Genomic DNA, 12,877 nt, shown 5'->3' with positions numbered 1-12,877 from the left:
GGGGCACTTTTTTCTGGAAGTTTGATTTCCAGAGGCTAGGAATTGTATGGTATTCCAATAACACCATGCTTCCTGCATGCTAAATCAACAGACTTTTTGAGAGAGTTGTATGAACAAAACTACTGTCAGCCTGGAATAAAAGGGATATGGAAAGGAGAGATTAAAGGGGAAATGACTTCAAGAGGAAAACCATGGAAGCTGAAATCTGGAAGTAAGACATCACCTTGGGCCAAGAGATGTGCACAGAGAGGGTGAGTTTGCCCCAGCAGTTGAAGAGGGTGGATGTTCCTGCCCAATGTTCTGGGAGAGTTTTGCTGCCCGATGGTATAGAGAGGGTGGAGCACAGTCCTCAAGAATTAGGGCAGTTAAGTTTGTCACCACAGGTCTGAGATGTGTGGCCCTGTCCCCCAAATGTTAAGGAAGGCCAGGTGGTCAACCTGTTGCTCTGAAAAGGTTGAGCTTGTAATGCCAAAGGTTAGGGGAAATGTTGTTGGATTCATAGGTTTACTTGACTAAGTAATTATGTACAAATCTTGTGCCGGTAGGGCACTGAGTCAACCAAAGGGTAGGGACTCATAGATAAAAGGCATGGCAAAGGACAGAGTTAAGGGTTCTTAATATTAGAACTTTGATGCTGGAGTTTAATGCTGAAGCCTTATACTGGAGCCCCAGAAGTAAGCACGCAGAGAAAAGAGAAGCAAGCCCTGGGAAGAAAGGAACCTTGAACCCAGAGAGAAGCAAGACACTGGAAGAAAGGAACCCAAGAAGCCTGAACCCTTGCAGATGTTGGCAGCCATCTTGCTCTAACACATGAAAACAGACTTTGGTGAGGGAAGTAACTTATGCTTTATGGCCTGTTATCTGTAAGCTCCTACCCCAAATAAATACCCTTTGTAAAAACTAACCAATTTCCGGTATTTTGCATCAGTACCCCTTTGGCTGACTAATACATTCACTTAACAGAAATTTATGCTATAAAAGTGAAAAACTGTCATGGTGTACAATAGTATAGAATCCAAGGATAAACAAAATTCTCTAATATTACATTTGTAAAAGTAATTTTATGAAAATATAAAAAAATTATCAAATATATTTGTATAGTCAAATAAATTATCAAGGTTTTCTCTATTTCTTACCTCTAAAGTACTTGAAAAATACATGAAAAGAAGCAGTATTTCACAGTGAACACTTTCTATACAGCTTTTAGTTCTTGAATATTACTATTTTCCATCTCAGACTTTATACAGATATTGTTTCATTTTCAGTGAAATCTTTAAATTTCTCATCTGACAAATATTAAAGTTTGGAGCTTAGTACACTTTTCCTGGAATATAGGAAGGAAAACTTCTATAAACAAAATATTCCTGATTATCCAAATCAAAGAAACATACCCGCCCACATACACAAATTACACTTAATTGGTTTATTTTCTCACTTTCTCTAGCCTGGTAAAATTTAAACATTTTTCAATAAATTTTCATTTAAAATGCAACTTTTCTACACAGATGTTGTTTTTAGTCATGTTTCATGAAAAAAATTATACGGGAATATATAAAAGCTGAGCAAAAAACAGAAAAAGTGTTCTTGTTTCCTGGTTGAAATTTGTAATTCAAATTTCCTTGTGACAAAAATAACTGCACTTATAAATTTTGTGTTTCTCAACATTCCAGATACAAAGCAGTAATACTGATCTCCCTTCATCATGCCAGAAATGCACACAGCCCACCCATGTTCAAGAACACAGGAGGTGGCATAGGGTGTCCCTGGAAAGCATGTGAAAGACCCGCAAAAACAATCTTTCAAAAAGAGAATTACAGATGAGATGTCAGTAAAGGTATGGCTTTAAGGTTCACTGAAATTCCCTTAAAAATTACAATAGTCACGTTATTGGAAAAAAACTTTATGATATGTAAAAGCAATATCCTTTTAATGACACTTTCTATCATTTTGAATGGAAATATTAATATTTCTTCTTTAAAAAGAATCAGAATTATAAAGATGTGAAATTTCATTGGGAAAACATTATATACAAAATTAAGTCATTTTTTGAAGTCCAGAATAGGCTAGTCTTTGTGTAAGTTCATAGACATGTCAAAAACCTTTTGTTCAACACATTTCATAAACTCAGTTTTAAAAAGCTTGGCCAGGCTGAGATGATGTACAAGAGGATACCTGCAGTGAGCCCTGGTCCCCCTAGGCCTGTGATGAACCCACACTGTCCAGCTCAGGGGCCTGGGTCACCTCTGCCTTTGGATCCTGGCTACTCACCTCAATTTTGCTCCTGTTCATATCGTCCCGGCCCCTCTCTTGCTGATCTCTGATCTTGTCTCATGCCATACTGAGGTCACAGTTTCTGCTCCAAGAGTGGTCTTCATCCCATTTTCATTCCTTGTCCTAGTTTCTGCTCCTCTCCTGGGTCCTGTCCCATTCCTTGGCCTGCTCTACCTCCCTCTCCCATCTCTAACACTTTCTTGTTCATACTCTTGGCCTAAAATAATCTGTTTGGATCCATAATGATTTAATATGACTAATGTTGAACAAGATTTTGAGTTTTTCGACCTCAGAAAATTATAAGTTCGCAAATTATTATCTGCTACAATTCATTACAATAAGCTTTGAAGATTCTCAAAAAGGAATTTGATTATCTACAAAGAATTATGACCTAAATGGAATTTTTAAAACTGAACCAATAATTTATTTCATTCATAAAGATTATTATGTCCACTAAAGCTGTAATATAAAAATTAGAATTATGTTACAATTAATTTTCTATCATATTGAAATTATTATTTACATTTGTAAAGGTTTGCTGTTATGCTATCTTTTACAAGTGATTATATTAAATCTAATCTGGCCTTGTATTTTCTTTTCAAAATTTGTAATTTCTTTCAATCTATTTTTCTATTTATTTGACGATTTTACAATAAAGGACTTTTTAACAGCTAAAAAATAGCCATTCATTATATACTTTGGATAGATCATACGTTATGTGAATAACATCTTAATAAAACTGCTTAATAAAGAAATAAATAATTCTGCAAGAACAACTAGAAATAGCAGTTATGTACAGCAGAGCAAACAGAAAATGAGGTGAGGAACTTAGTCTATATTATTATGTTGTTGTTGAAATAATGAAAATGCTTTAATAATGATGAAATTGAAAGCACAACTAAGTGATTACACTAAACACCACTGATGGTACACTTTGGAGAAATTGTATGCTTTATTAATATTTATCAATAAAACTGATTCATTTTTAAAAAGTCTCCCAAGAACAGGACCAAGACAAGGATCATGATATGATAGTTTAATTGCAATAACAACTGAATATCCCTTTCCCAAAGCAAATGACACTTGAACAAAGCTTGAAAAGTTATGGAATAAATACATGTGACTAAAATTTTCCAATATCCTCAGCTACATTTTAGAAATCATAGCCCATGTAAAGAAACCTGAAGAAATCATAACTCACTTAAGGAGTCCAGGAATTAATATAGTCAAACATATACTCACTGTATCATGAGACCCCTCTTCTGATGCACAGTTCTTTAAAGCTCACCTGGACTCTGATGTTGAAAAAATCCTATTCCTTTTCTCCACACTTTTCCTTGTTTCAGCTGGGAAAGCACATAACTTTTGCTGACTTCATATCCTGTTGGTACGTAAAAAAGTTAAATGGATTATGATTTGTAATAGTAACATAACATGATCATGATAATACATGGCAGGTTACCAAAGAATAAGGTAAGCATTGAAGGTAAGCAATGCAAAAATATCTTGAACTTAGATCATTGATAATATTTTTCAACAGAAATTCTAACTCATGACCTTTTATCCATTTCAATGAGGACTACTGGTTGTTGCTACTCAATTACTAATACAAGGACAGAGTGAAGAATCATATATATTAAAAAAGGGAAGAAATCTATGTTTCCATAATGTGCGAATATTGTGTTAAAAAATAATCCAATGAACATAAATTCCACCAGAACGACCTAAATTCTATGTGGGAAAGGATATAGGCCATGCTCTTACTACTATGTTCTGAATCATAGCAAAGTCCTTGGAATAGAATACTTATTTCACCCCAGTCAATTACTTACGAATTCAAAAAGTATTTATTGAGTTCTCAGCATAGCCCTGAGTTTTGGAAATTGAGATTCAAGAAAGACATTACTTATCCTTTTGGCCAGAAACCCCATCTTGCAATAAATCACTAAAATCAGGAACACAAAGGGAAAGAAGAGTAGGCCTTTTAGAAAACATGGGAGTTGTTCCTTTGGCCACATATATGTGGCTCTAAAAGAAAGATATCATAGACATAAAGGGAATGGGCACTGTTCAAAAGGAATGCCCCCCCCCCAAAATGTCACCATGGCAAAACTGGAAGAGTTTACAGTGTTACCCAGCATGCTGTTGGCAAAGTGGTAAACTAGCAGATTAAGGGCAAGATTCTTGCCAAGAGGATTAATGTATGCATTGAACATATTAAGTTCTATAAGAACCAAGACAGTTTCCTAAAATGTGTGAAGGAAAATGGTCAGAAAAAGAAGGAAGCAAAAGAGAAAGGTAACTGGGTCCAACTGAAGCACCAGCATGCTCCACCCAGGGAAGCACATTTTGTGAGAACCAATGGAAAAGAACCTGAGCTCCTGAAACCTCTTCCCTATAAATTCATGGCATAAATGATGTAAAAAATAATAATAAAAGACTTGTGGATTGTAAAAAAAAAAAAAAAAGATATTAAATTGTGTTCAAGAACATTAAATTCGATTGGAATGAACTAGATGTAAATAAAAAAAGGAAAATTCATTTAGGCAGTTTTAATTTTTATAACAATATAAATCTAGCAAAATTACAGAATATAAGAATATAAGCAAAAAAGATTATATGATATGGAGAAGCTGATTTAGATACCTTAATAAATGGAAGATGATTTATGGTAAATATATAGGTAGGTAGATTAGATAGATGCTAGGTAAGAGACAGACACATAGAGATAGTACATAAATTTTGAAGGTCGCATCTACTGGGACAAGGTTATTGATATTCTACAGTATCACTTCTCTGAACAGCTTTCTGTGGGATGTGTCTAACAGGTCCCATTCTTACTGGGTTGAAGGCTACAGCCATATGCTTGAAGGTCATTAACTCCTAAAATAGTACAGAAATTGTGTTCACATAGGGCTATCCTTATCAATGTCTTGCATGTGAGATACAAAATAACAGCACTAAAGGAGAAACTGCATATATAAAACTCAAACTGTGTATGGTTTTCCAATAACATCATTATCATGCAGAACTGCCAACTTTCTTTCAGATGCACTCATAGACACAAACATTCTGAATATATTATATACTCCACTGTAAAGAAAAATCACATGATATGGTGATATACACCTGGAAATTTCCAAATAAATTTGTAATTCTGCCTTCTTGCTGCTCATTATAAAGCTTTCATTCAAGCATTCATAACTATATCTATCATTCCCAACAGTTTTAAGTAAATTTACACTTATTATAAGGCAAGCAATACCCGAGATATATCATTTTAAAAAATGAGTATGGTTAGATTGTTCCCCTGTATAGATGAACTCATTTTCCTCTCGTTTAAAAATTATTTAAGAATATGTTATGAATTTTGACAAAAAATATAAGTAAATATGTGAACTGATTTCTATCTAAATTCAACTCATAGGTCTATTACTCATTAAAATGGCAGGGAAGCTTGAAGAAACATCCAGACGTCTACAAAATTGAATAGATTTGAGACAGAACTCAGGATCAGTAAGGCCTACTTTCCTCAGTGCTCCATACCAGGGACTCCTGAGATAGTTGTACTGATACAAGGCCTGTACTGACCATGCCTGTTGTAGGATACTGGCCAATCTTTTTCTGGGGTCTACAAATTTTCATTGTCTCACTTTTATCTTCATCTCATCTGTCTGTGAAAAGATTAAAAGAATCCTTTTCACTGCTGCTGTTCTCTCCAAATCTCTAAAATTTTCAAGAGACATAAATTGTATTCTCCCTATTATACAGCTCCTGATTCCACAGCCACAATGAAGGAAAAAAATAATTCCTATACACTGTATCCATTTATAGAATTTGAATAAATTTGAGAAACTTGAAGTTGGGAAATTTGAACGAAAGTGGTAAGGGAATTTTAGTTTTCTTTTTTAAAAATACTTCAAAATGTGGAAATACATTCCATCAAAACTTTCAGAAAATTAAAATTGGGGAAAATAAATAAATGGTTCTTCATTTCCCTTAATTGACTAATCTTCTCATGAGCTTCTGGCATATATGCCTACCCCTACACCCCAGTACCTTAAATGTTGGAATGACTGAATCCAGCAGCTGAAAACTCAGCTTCCCTTCTTACTGTAAACTTCTCTTCTTACTCATCTTTATCATTTCTATTCATCATCTGCCTAGGTAAATCTCAGGCACTAACATGATTCATGAATTTATTACTTATTCAATGAGGACATGAGTTGGGTGAGAAAAAGAAAACATCTATCATCATTTCAGAAAATACATAGCCTATAGGGAAACTTGAACCAACTCTTGTAATGGTAGAAGATTATTTACTGACCGATCTCAAATTACAATAATTATTGAGTCTTGCATAAACTTAACTGAAGCTCAGATACTTGAATAGCTCCTGAATACACTTGAAGTATCCACACCAATAGGAGAAATCATCCCCTCTGCTGGCAACAGGGGTGTAATTTCAGTTCAAGAAGAATTCCCTACTTACCTGTGAGTGCACTGTCAATACCTTAGTTGGCTTCTATCTTCTATAGATTTTCACTCTCAGTCAGACACCCAGAAGGTGAGCAAAGCTAAGAAGAGAAAAAGAAGACATAAGACTCAAGTTTTGACCATTATTTTCAGTCCCAGCTGTCATGCATGCCAAACCATTCACCTGGGAGTATCTCAAGCTCAATCAAGAAGATGAACATGAAGTGTGTTCCAAGGGAAATAAGGGAAGGGGTTTACTTTCCCAGGGTAAAGAGACTGGAGGTTTTGTCTTTTCTGACTAATAAAGATATCATTACCTTAATTTTACAGATAAGGACATGAAAATCCATTAACTGTATTTATTAATTAACCCATGATGTCCAGAGAATTTTAATTCACCCCTGATTCCAAAACATAGGAATCCCTGACCAAAATTAAACCCTCAATAAAAGAGGAAGCAGTCTGGAATTTCTCAGTTCTAATTATTCTTGGTTTTTGTACTAGCATTGGTTCTCTCACATGCACTTCTGTCTTCTTGTCCCTCATTCCTTTCCTGCTCTACCATGATCCTTACCTTATGTATACATTTGTCCTAAACCATCTTGGTTCTTCCATATGTGATGTCAAACAATGCAATCCCCTCAACACTACATCTCACCACAATGTATTTGTAAATCAACTAAGAAACTTAATAATATATATTATTATGGGGTTGATCAGAGTTAGGATTAACTTAGCCATCTGTACCTCACATCCAGGAAGAAGCTGATTATATTCAATTTGTTTGGAGAATTACATATTTTTAAGTTAAATCTTTTCAGTAACCCATCTAAGTGTTAATTTACCCATTTGACAAGTGTTCTAAATAGTGGTTCAGAGAGCTGAAGTAATATGGCAAACTTACATGGCCAAAAAAAGACACAGCTAGAGTCTGAATTTTATCTTAATCAATTTCAAATATCTTAAGGGTTACATCCCACAACTAGGTATTACCTGGAATGTCTCCGCTCATTTCAAGAATCAGATCCTCACCCTGTTGTCAGAAATTCCTCTTCATATAGTTTGTTACAATTACACCTAATACACAGGTTCTCCTCTCAAAAGGAAATCTCGTTTGCATTGTACCCACAACCCAAATAGCTTCTAACTCATGTAATATTTACTACCAGATATAATCCAAGCATACATACTTCAGCAAATACTTCCTGAGAACATTTCTGATGTCAGTGTAGTTTCCCCATCTGTCAATAATATCTTACTATTTACCATAGCTGCCCACATAGGAAGTGACTCTAATTTCCTGTCATGTTTTTAGATGCTAATTATAAATTTTATTTAGTCATTAAAACAGTTAATTAAATGATGTATACGAGATAGCAAATGATCAGGCTTGTTTTGATTAATATATAAACTTAAAATTATGAAAGTGAATTATTTTAAATTTTTATAAGATAGCATAAGTTATATATAGCAATAAATTATAATATAATATACAATATATAATTATAGCACATATAGAATGGTATAAAAATAATTTAATTATATACTATACTTTAATGTAGTATACAATCATAGTAAACTATAGTATAAGTATCATTTAGATTGCTATGTATTTAGACTGGACATTCCCCAGACTAACTTATGCTACCAAATTTTATTTTTCAAAACCAAATTCATTGTCTTGACTTCGAAACTTACTAATCTTTCTGTAATCTTTAATTGTGTTAGAAGCATATTTTTTTAAAGGGTGAAAATGTTATTTTTTTTAAGATACTAAGATTACATAAATGTTACATAAAAAAATATAGGAGGTTCCTATATGCCCCACTCCCTACCCTCACCAACTTTCCAACATTAACAACTTTCATTAGTGTAGTGCATTTGTTACAACTGATGAACACATATTGGAGCATTGCCACTAAGTGTAGATTATAGTTTACATTATAGTTTAAACACTCTCCCACACAATTTTGTAAGTTAAGACAAAATATATCATGGCCTATATCTGTCATTGAAACATCATTCAAGATGATTCCAATGTCCTGAAAATGCCTCCTTATTACACCTATTTTTCACTTCTCCCTCACCTCAGAACCTCTGGTGTCTACTGCTTCCACATCAATGATAGAAATTTCGCATTGCTAGAATCACAATAAGTCTACAGTAGAGTAACAGTAAGTCTACACTAGTCCATCATTTATTCCCCAAACCTGGGGATTCTGGGATGATGATGCCCATTCTGCCTCTAATCGAGAGGGAGCTTAGAACCCACAGGGCAGATGGATGAGACTATCTTGCTTGGAGTAGTAGAAACTCTCTGTTCCTTGGGATGGATGTTGTCCTTCATCATTTCTTTGTTAGTTGTCCTGGGTGAGTCCAATTAACTGGAGAGTAGGTGTTGCAACTCTGTTGAGATTCAGGGCCTGACTGGCACAAGGACAGTCCCAAGATTTAAGTCTCTTAGAGATAAACCTATCAACCCTACTACTAACTATTGGCTCAAATAGAAGGGACAGAAGAGTCATATATAAAGAAACTATAACCTAGTGAGACTCTGTCACACCGGGGAGCATAATCTCCGAAGTAGAGCCCACCTGCAGTATGCCAAATTCCAGAGAAGCCAGCCCTGCCTATAGTTAATGGATGTCTCCATAATCCTCGGGAGCCCTGCTTTTTGAAGCAATATTTACTGTGGCAGTCAATGAGCTCTTGCTGTGCCTAAGTGTAACCTCTGGAATGAACTCCCAACTCACACTGAAGTCTTTTAGCCCTATAAATTCATTTGTCCTTACACTTCCTTCCTTTTGATCAAGGGTTTTTTCCAGTTGCCTTGCTAGTTGGTGCTTGGTAGTAAGGCCTTGGTGGCAGGGATGCTCATCCCTGGGTGTCATGTTCCACACCAGGCTGGGGAAAGGCAATGCAAAGCATTGATAGGCTGAGTTTGGCTTAGAGAGCGGCCTGACTTGAGCAACATGGAGGCTCTCATGAGTTAATTCTTAGGTAACCTATAATACTAGGCTAAGTTTCAAATTCAAAAGAAAAGGTTCATAAGCACAGTCATCAATGGTCCATCCTACTCCATCAGTCACTTCCCCTGTACTCAGGGGATTATTGCTGCCCCATTAGAGAATGTGGTAGAACTCCCCTGGATGATAATTTGATATTTGTCCAGTTATTATGGGAATCTCCACACACCATGAAAGTATCCCATGAACACTTTAACTCTTTCCCATGTCTTATAGGTACGACCCAGCTGAATCTCCTCTCATTCATCCCCCATTGCTGACACCCCACATCAATGATCCTCCCTTGCCAAAGTTGGAACCCTTCTTTGATCCAAAATTTCTTCAAAAATGAAGCCAACAAAATAACCAAATAAATTGATAAGAAAATGAAAAAATGATAGGTTTTACAATGACAAATAAAATGCAAGAAATGAAAAAAGAAATTGAAATAATAAAAATACAATGAATATAGGGGATTCTGATATATCCAATATCCTCCGCCTTCCCTTTCCCTGTATTAATAACATTTTACATGTGGGTGGTACATTTGTTAAAATTTATGTACAAACATTGAAGCATTGCTACTAACTATGGTCAATGATTTACATTATAGTTTACAGTTTGGAACATACACTTTCATAAATTTTGACAAAATTTAACATGGCCTGTATCCTTCATTGCAAGATCATGTAAATCAATCCCAAAACCCCAGAAATGACCCACGTTCCATCTATTCTATTCCATCATACCCTGCCCCTCAAGACCCACAGCAACTGCAACCTTCACTCCTTGAATAGTCTGTATCCAGAAATGACCCACGTTTCATCTATGCTATTCCGTCATACCCTGCCCTCAAGACCCACAGCAACTGCAACCTTCACTCCTTGCAACAACATTGAGGGCTTGACATACTGGCCTGTCCTCCCCTATTAGGCACTGCCTAGGCTCCTAAGTGACTCCCACCCCACTATTTGAGAACATAGCAGTACTCCCCAGGCTGGGAATCCAACACTTTACCATTCACAGTGTGGGTTTCTATCCACTGATACAATGCACTATGACAGGATGAACACATACACCCTGGAAGCCTGCCTCACATACACCCTCTCCCAAATGTCCCCCAAATCCAACACCCTAAACCAGTAATCCTCCCCTGGCATATTTGCTTTAAAAACACCAACATTGTACTTTCAACCACATACCCACAAATCCCAAGATCATCTGCTCCCTCCCCTGATCCTCCCCCAAGGCCAATGGACAGTGGAACCCCCAACTCTACTACCTCAGAGACCAGTACCACACTACCCAATAGCATCACAGTACCACTGTCATGCCCATCAACTGCACATGTAAACCCTTCCAGCTAATCAAAAATTTCGCCCATATGGGCATTGGCTCACAACTCTCTCCTCCCTTTATGTCTCCTGTAAATCCATCTCCCAGACTCTAGCTCTGTGACTCTCTGCTCAATTTGCTTAATTCACATCATTGTAGTCATGTGATGATTGTCCTTCAATGCCTGGCTTGCTTCATTTAACATAAGGTCTTCCAGGTTAATCCATGTTATCCCATGAGTTGATACTGCATTTCTTCTTATAGCTGAGTAATATTCCATTGTATGTATAATCAGAATTTGCTTATACATTCATCTGTTCATAGACATTTGGTTGTTTCCAATTTTTGGCTATAATGAATAATTCTACTATTAACATTGGTGTGCCTATATCTGTTCATATCCCTGTTTCCAATTCTTCTGGATATATACCCAGTAGTGGGATTGCTGGATCATATGGCAGTTCTATAGTTAGCTTTTGGAAAAACTGACAGACTGTCCTCCACAATGGTTGCAACATTCTGAAATTCCCACCAGCACAAGATAATGTGCCTGTAGAAGTTTGATACGGTTACAAATTCCAAAAACACATATTGGATTATGTTTGTAACCTGGTCTGTACCTGGGCGTGATTAAGGTATGATTAGGGTTTTGATTGGGTCATGTCATTAGGGCATTGAGTCCTCCACCCCTTCATGGGTGCGAACTCACACAGATAAAAGACATGGCAAAGGACAGAGTTGAGGGTTTTTGATGTTGGAGTTTTGATGTTTGAGTTTGATGCTGAAGCATTAAGTTGGAGCCCCAAGAAGTAAGATCACAGAGGAAAGAGAAGCAAGCCCCAGAGAGAGATGAACTGTGAACCCAGAAAGAAGCAAGACTCTGGCAGGAAGGAACCCAGGAAACCTGAAACTTCACAGATGTTGGCAGCCATCTTGCTCCAACACGTGAAAATAGACTTTGGTGAGGGAAGTAATTTATGCTTTATGGCCTAGAATCTGTAAGCTGCTACCCCAAATAAATATCCTTTATAAAAACCAACCAATTTCTGGTATTTTGTATCAGCACCCCTTTGGCTGGCTAATACAGTGCCCGTTCTTCTACATCCTGTCCATAACTTGTAGTCCTCTGTCTTTTTAATAGTCTCCAGTCTAATGTACATAAAATGATATTTCATTGTAGTTTTATTTTGCATTTCCCTAATATCTGGTGATGTTGAGCATCTTTTCATATGCTTTATAGCCATTTATATTTCTTCATTGTAGAAGTATCTATTCAAATCATTTGCCCATTTTTTAAAATGAGTTGTTTGTCTTTATATTTTCAAGGTGTTGGATTTCTTTATGTATGCTGGACAATAGGCTACTATCAGATATATGATTGGCATATATTTTCTCCCATTGAGTAGGCTACTTTTTCACTTTCTTGGTAAACTTCTTTGAGGTGCAAAACTTTTTAAATGTAAAGAGGTCCCATTTTTTTATATTTTCTTTTGTTGCTTGTACTTTGGGTGTAAAATTCATAAAACCATTTCCTAATACAAGATCCTGTTGATGCTTCCTTACATTACCTTCCAAAATTTTTATGATCTTGGTCCTTATATTTAGATTTTTTAATCAATCTTGAGTTAATTTTTATATAAGGTGTGATATGATGTTCCTCTCTCAATCTTTTGGATAAGGATATCCAGTTCTCCAAGCACAATTTGTTTAAGAGGCGATTCGCTCCCAGTTGAGTGATTTTGATGGCTTTGTCAAATATGAGTCAACTACATATGATAGGCTCTATATCA

General features: G+C 36.0%; 1 protein-coding gene across 7 annotated transcripts in view; it reads right to left on the bottom strand.

Moving 5' to 3' along the window:
• LOC101429690 (zinc finger protein 596-like) overlaps positions 1-12,877 on the bottom strand; it is a 114,921-nt gene that overhangs the window by 54,354 nt on the left and 47,690 nt on the right. For 4 of the 7 annotated variants that reach the window (XM_058299345.2, XM_058299344.2, XM_058299348.2 and 1 more), the window contains 2 exons: positions 6,764-6,848; positions 3,560-3,652 (listed from right to left, as the gene is read on the bottom strand). The gene's annotated coding sequence lies outside the window, so the exon portion shown is untranslated. Of the gene's footprint in view, positions 1-1,136; positions 1,325-2,268; positions 2,731-3,559; positions 3,653-6,763; positions 6,849-12,877 lie in introns of all 7 variants that reach the window. The other 3 variants (XM_058299347.2, XM_058299346.2, XR_009186276.2) reach the window with 2 other exon arrangements.

The sequence above is a fragment of the Dasypus novemcinctus genome, chromosome 6 (genome assembly GCF_030445035.2).
Source record: "Dasypus novemcinctus isolate mDasNov1 chromosome 6, mDasNov1.1.hap2, whole genome shotgun sequence".
Taxonomy (NCBI): domain Eukaryota; kingdom Metazoa; phylum Chordata; class Mammalia; order Cingulata; family Dasypodidae; genus Dasypus; species Dasypus novemcinctus.
Note: the sequence above shows the minus strand (reverse complement) of the source record. Positions and strands in the feature narration are given on the sequence as shown.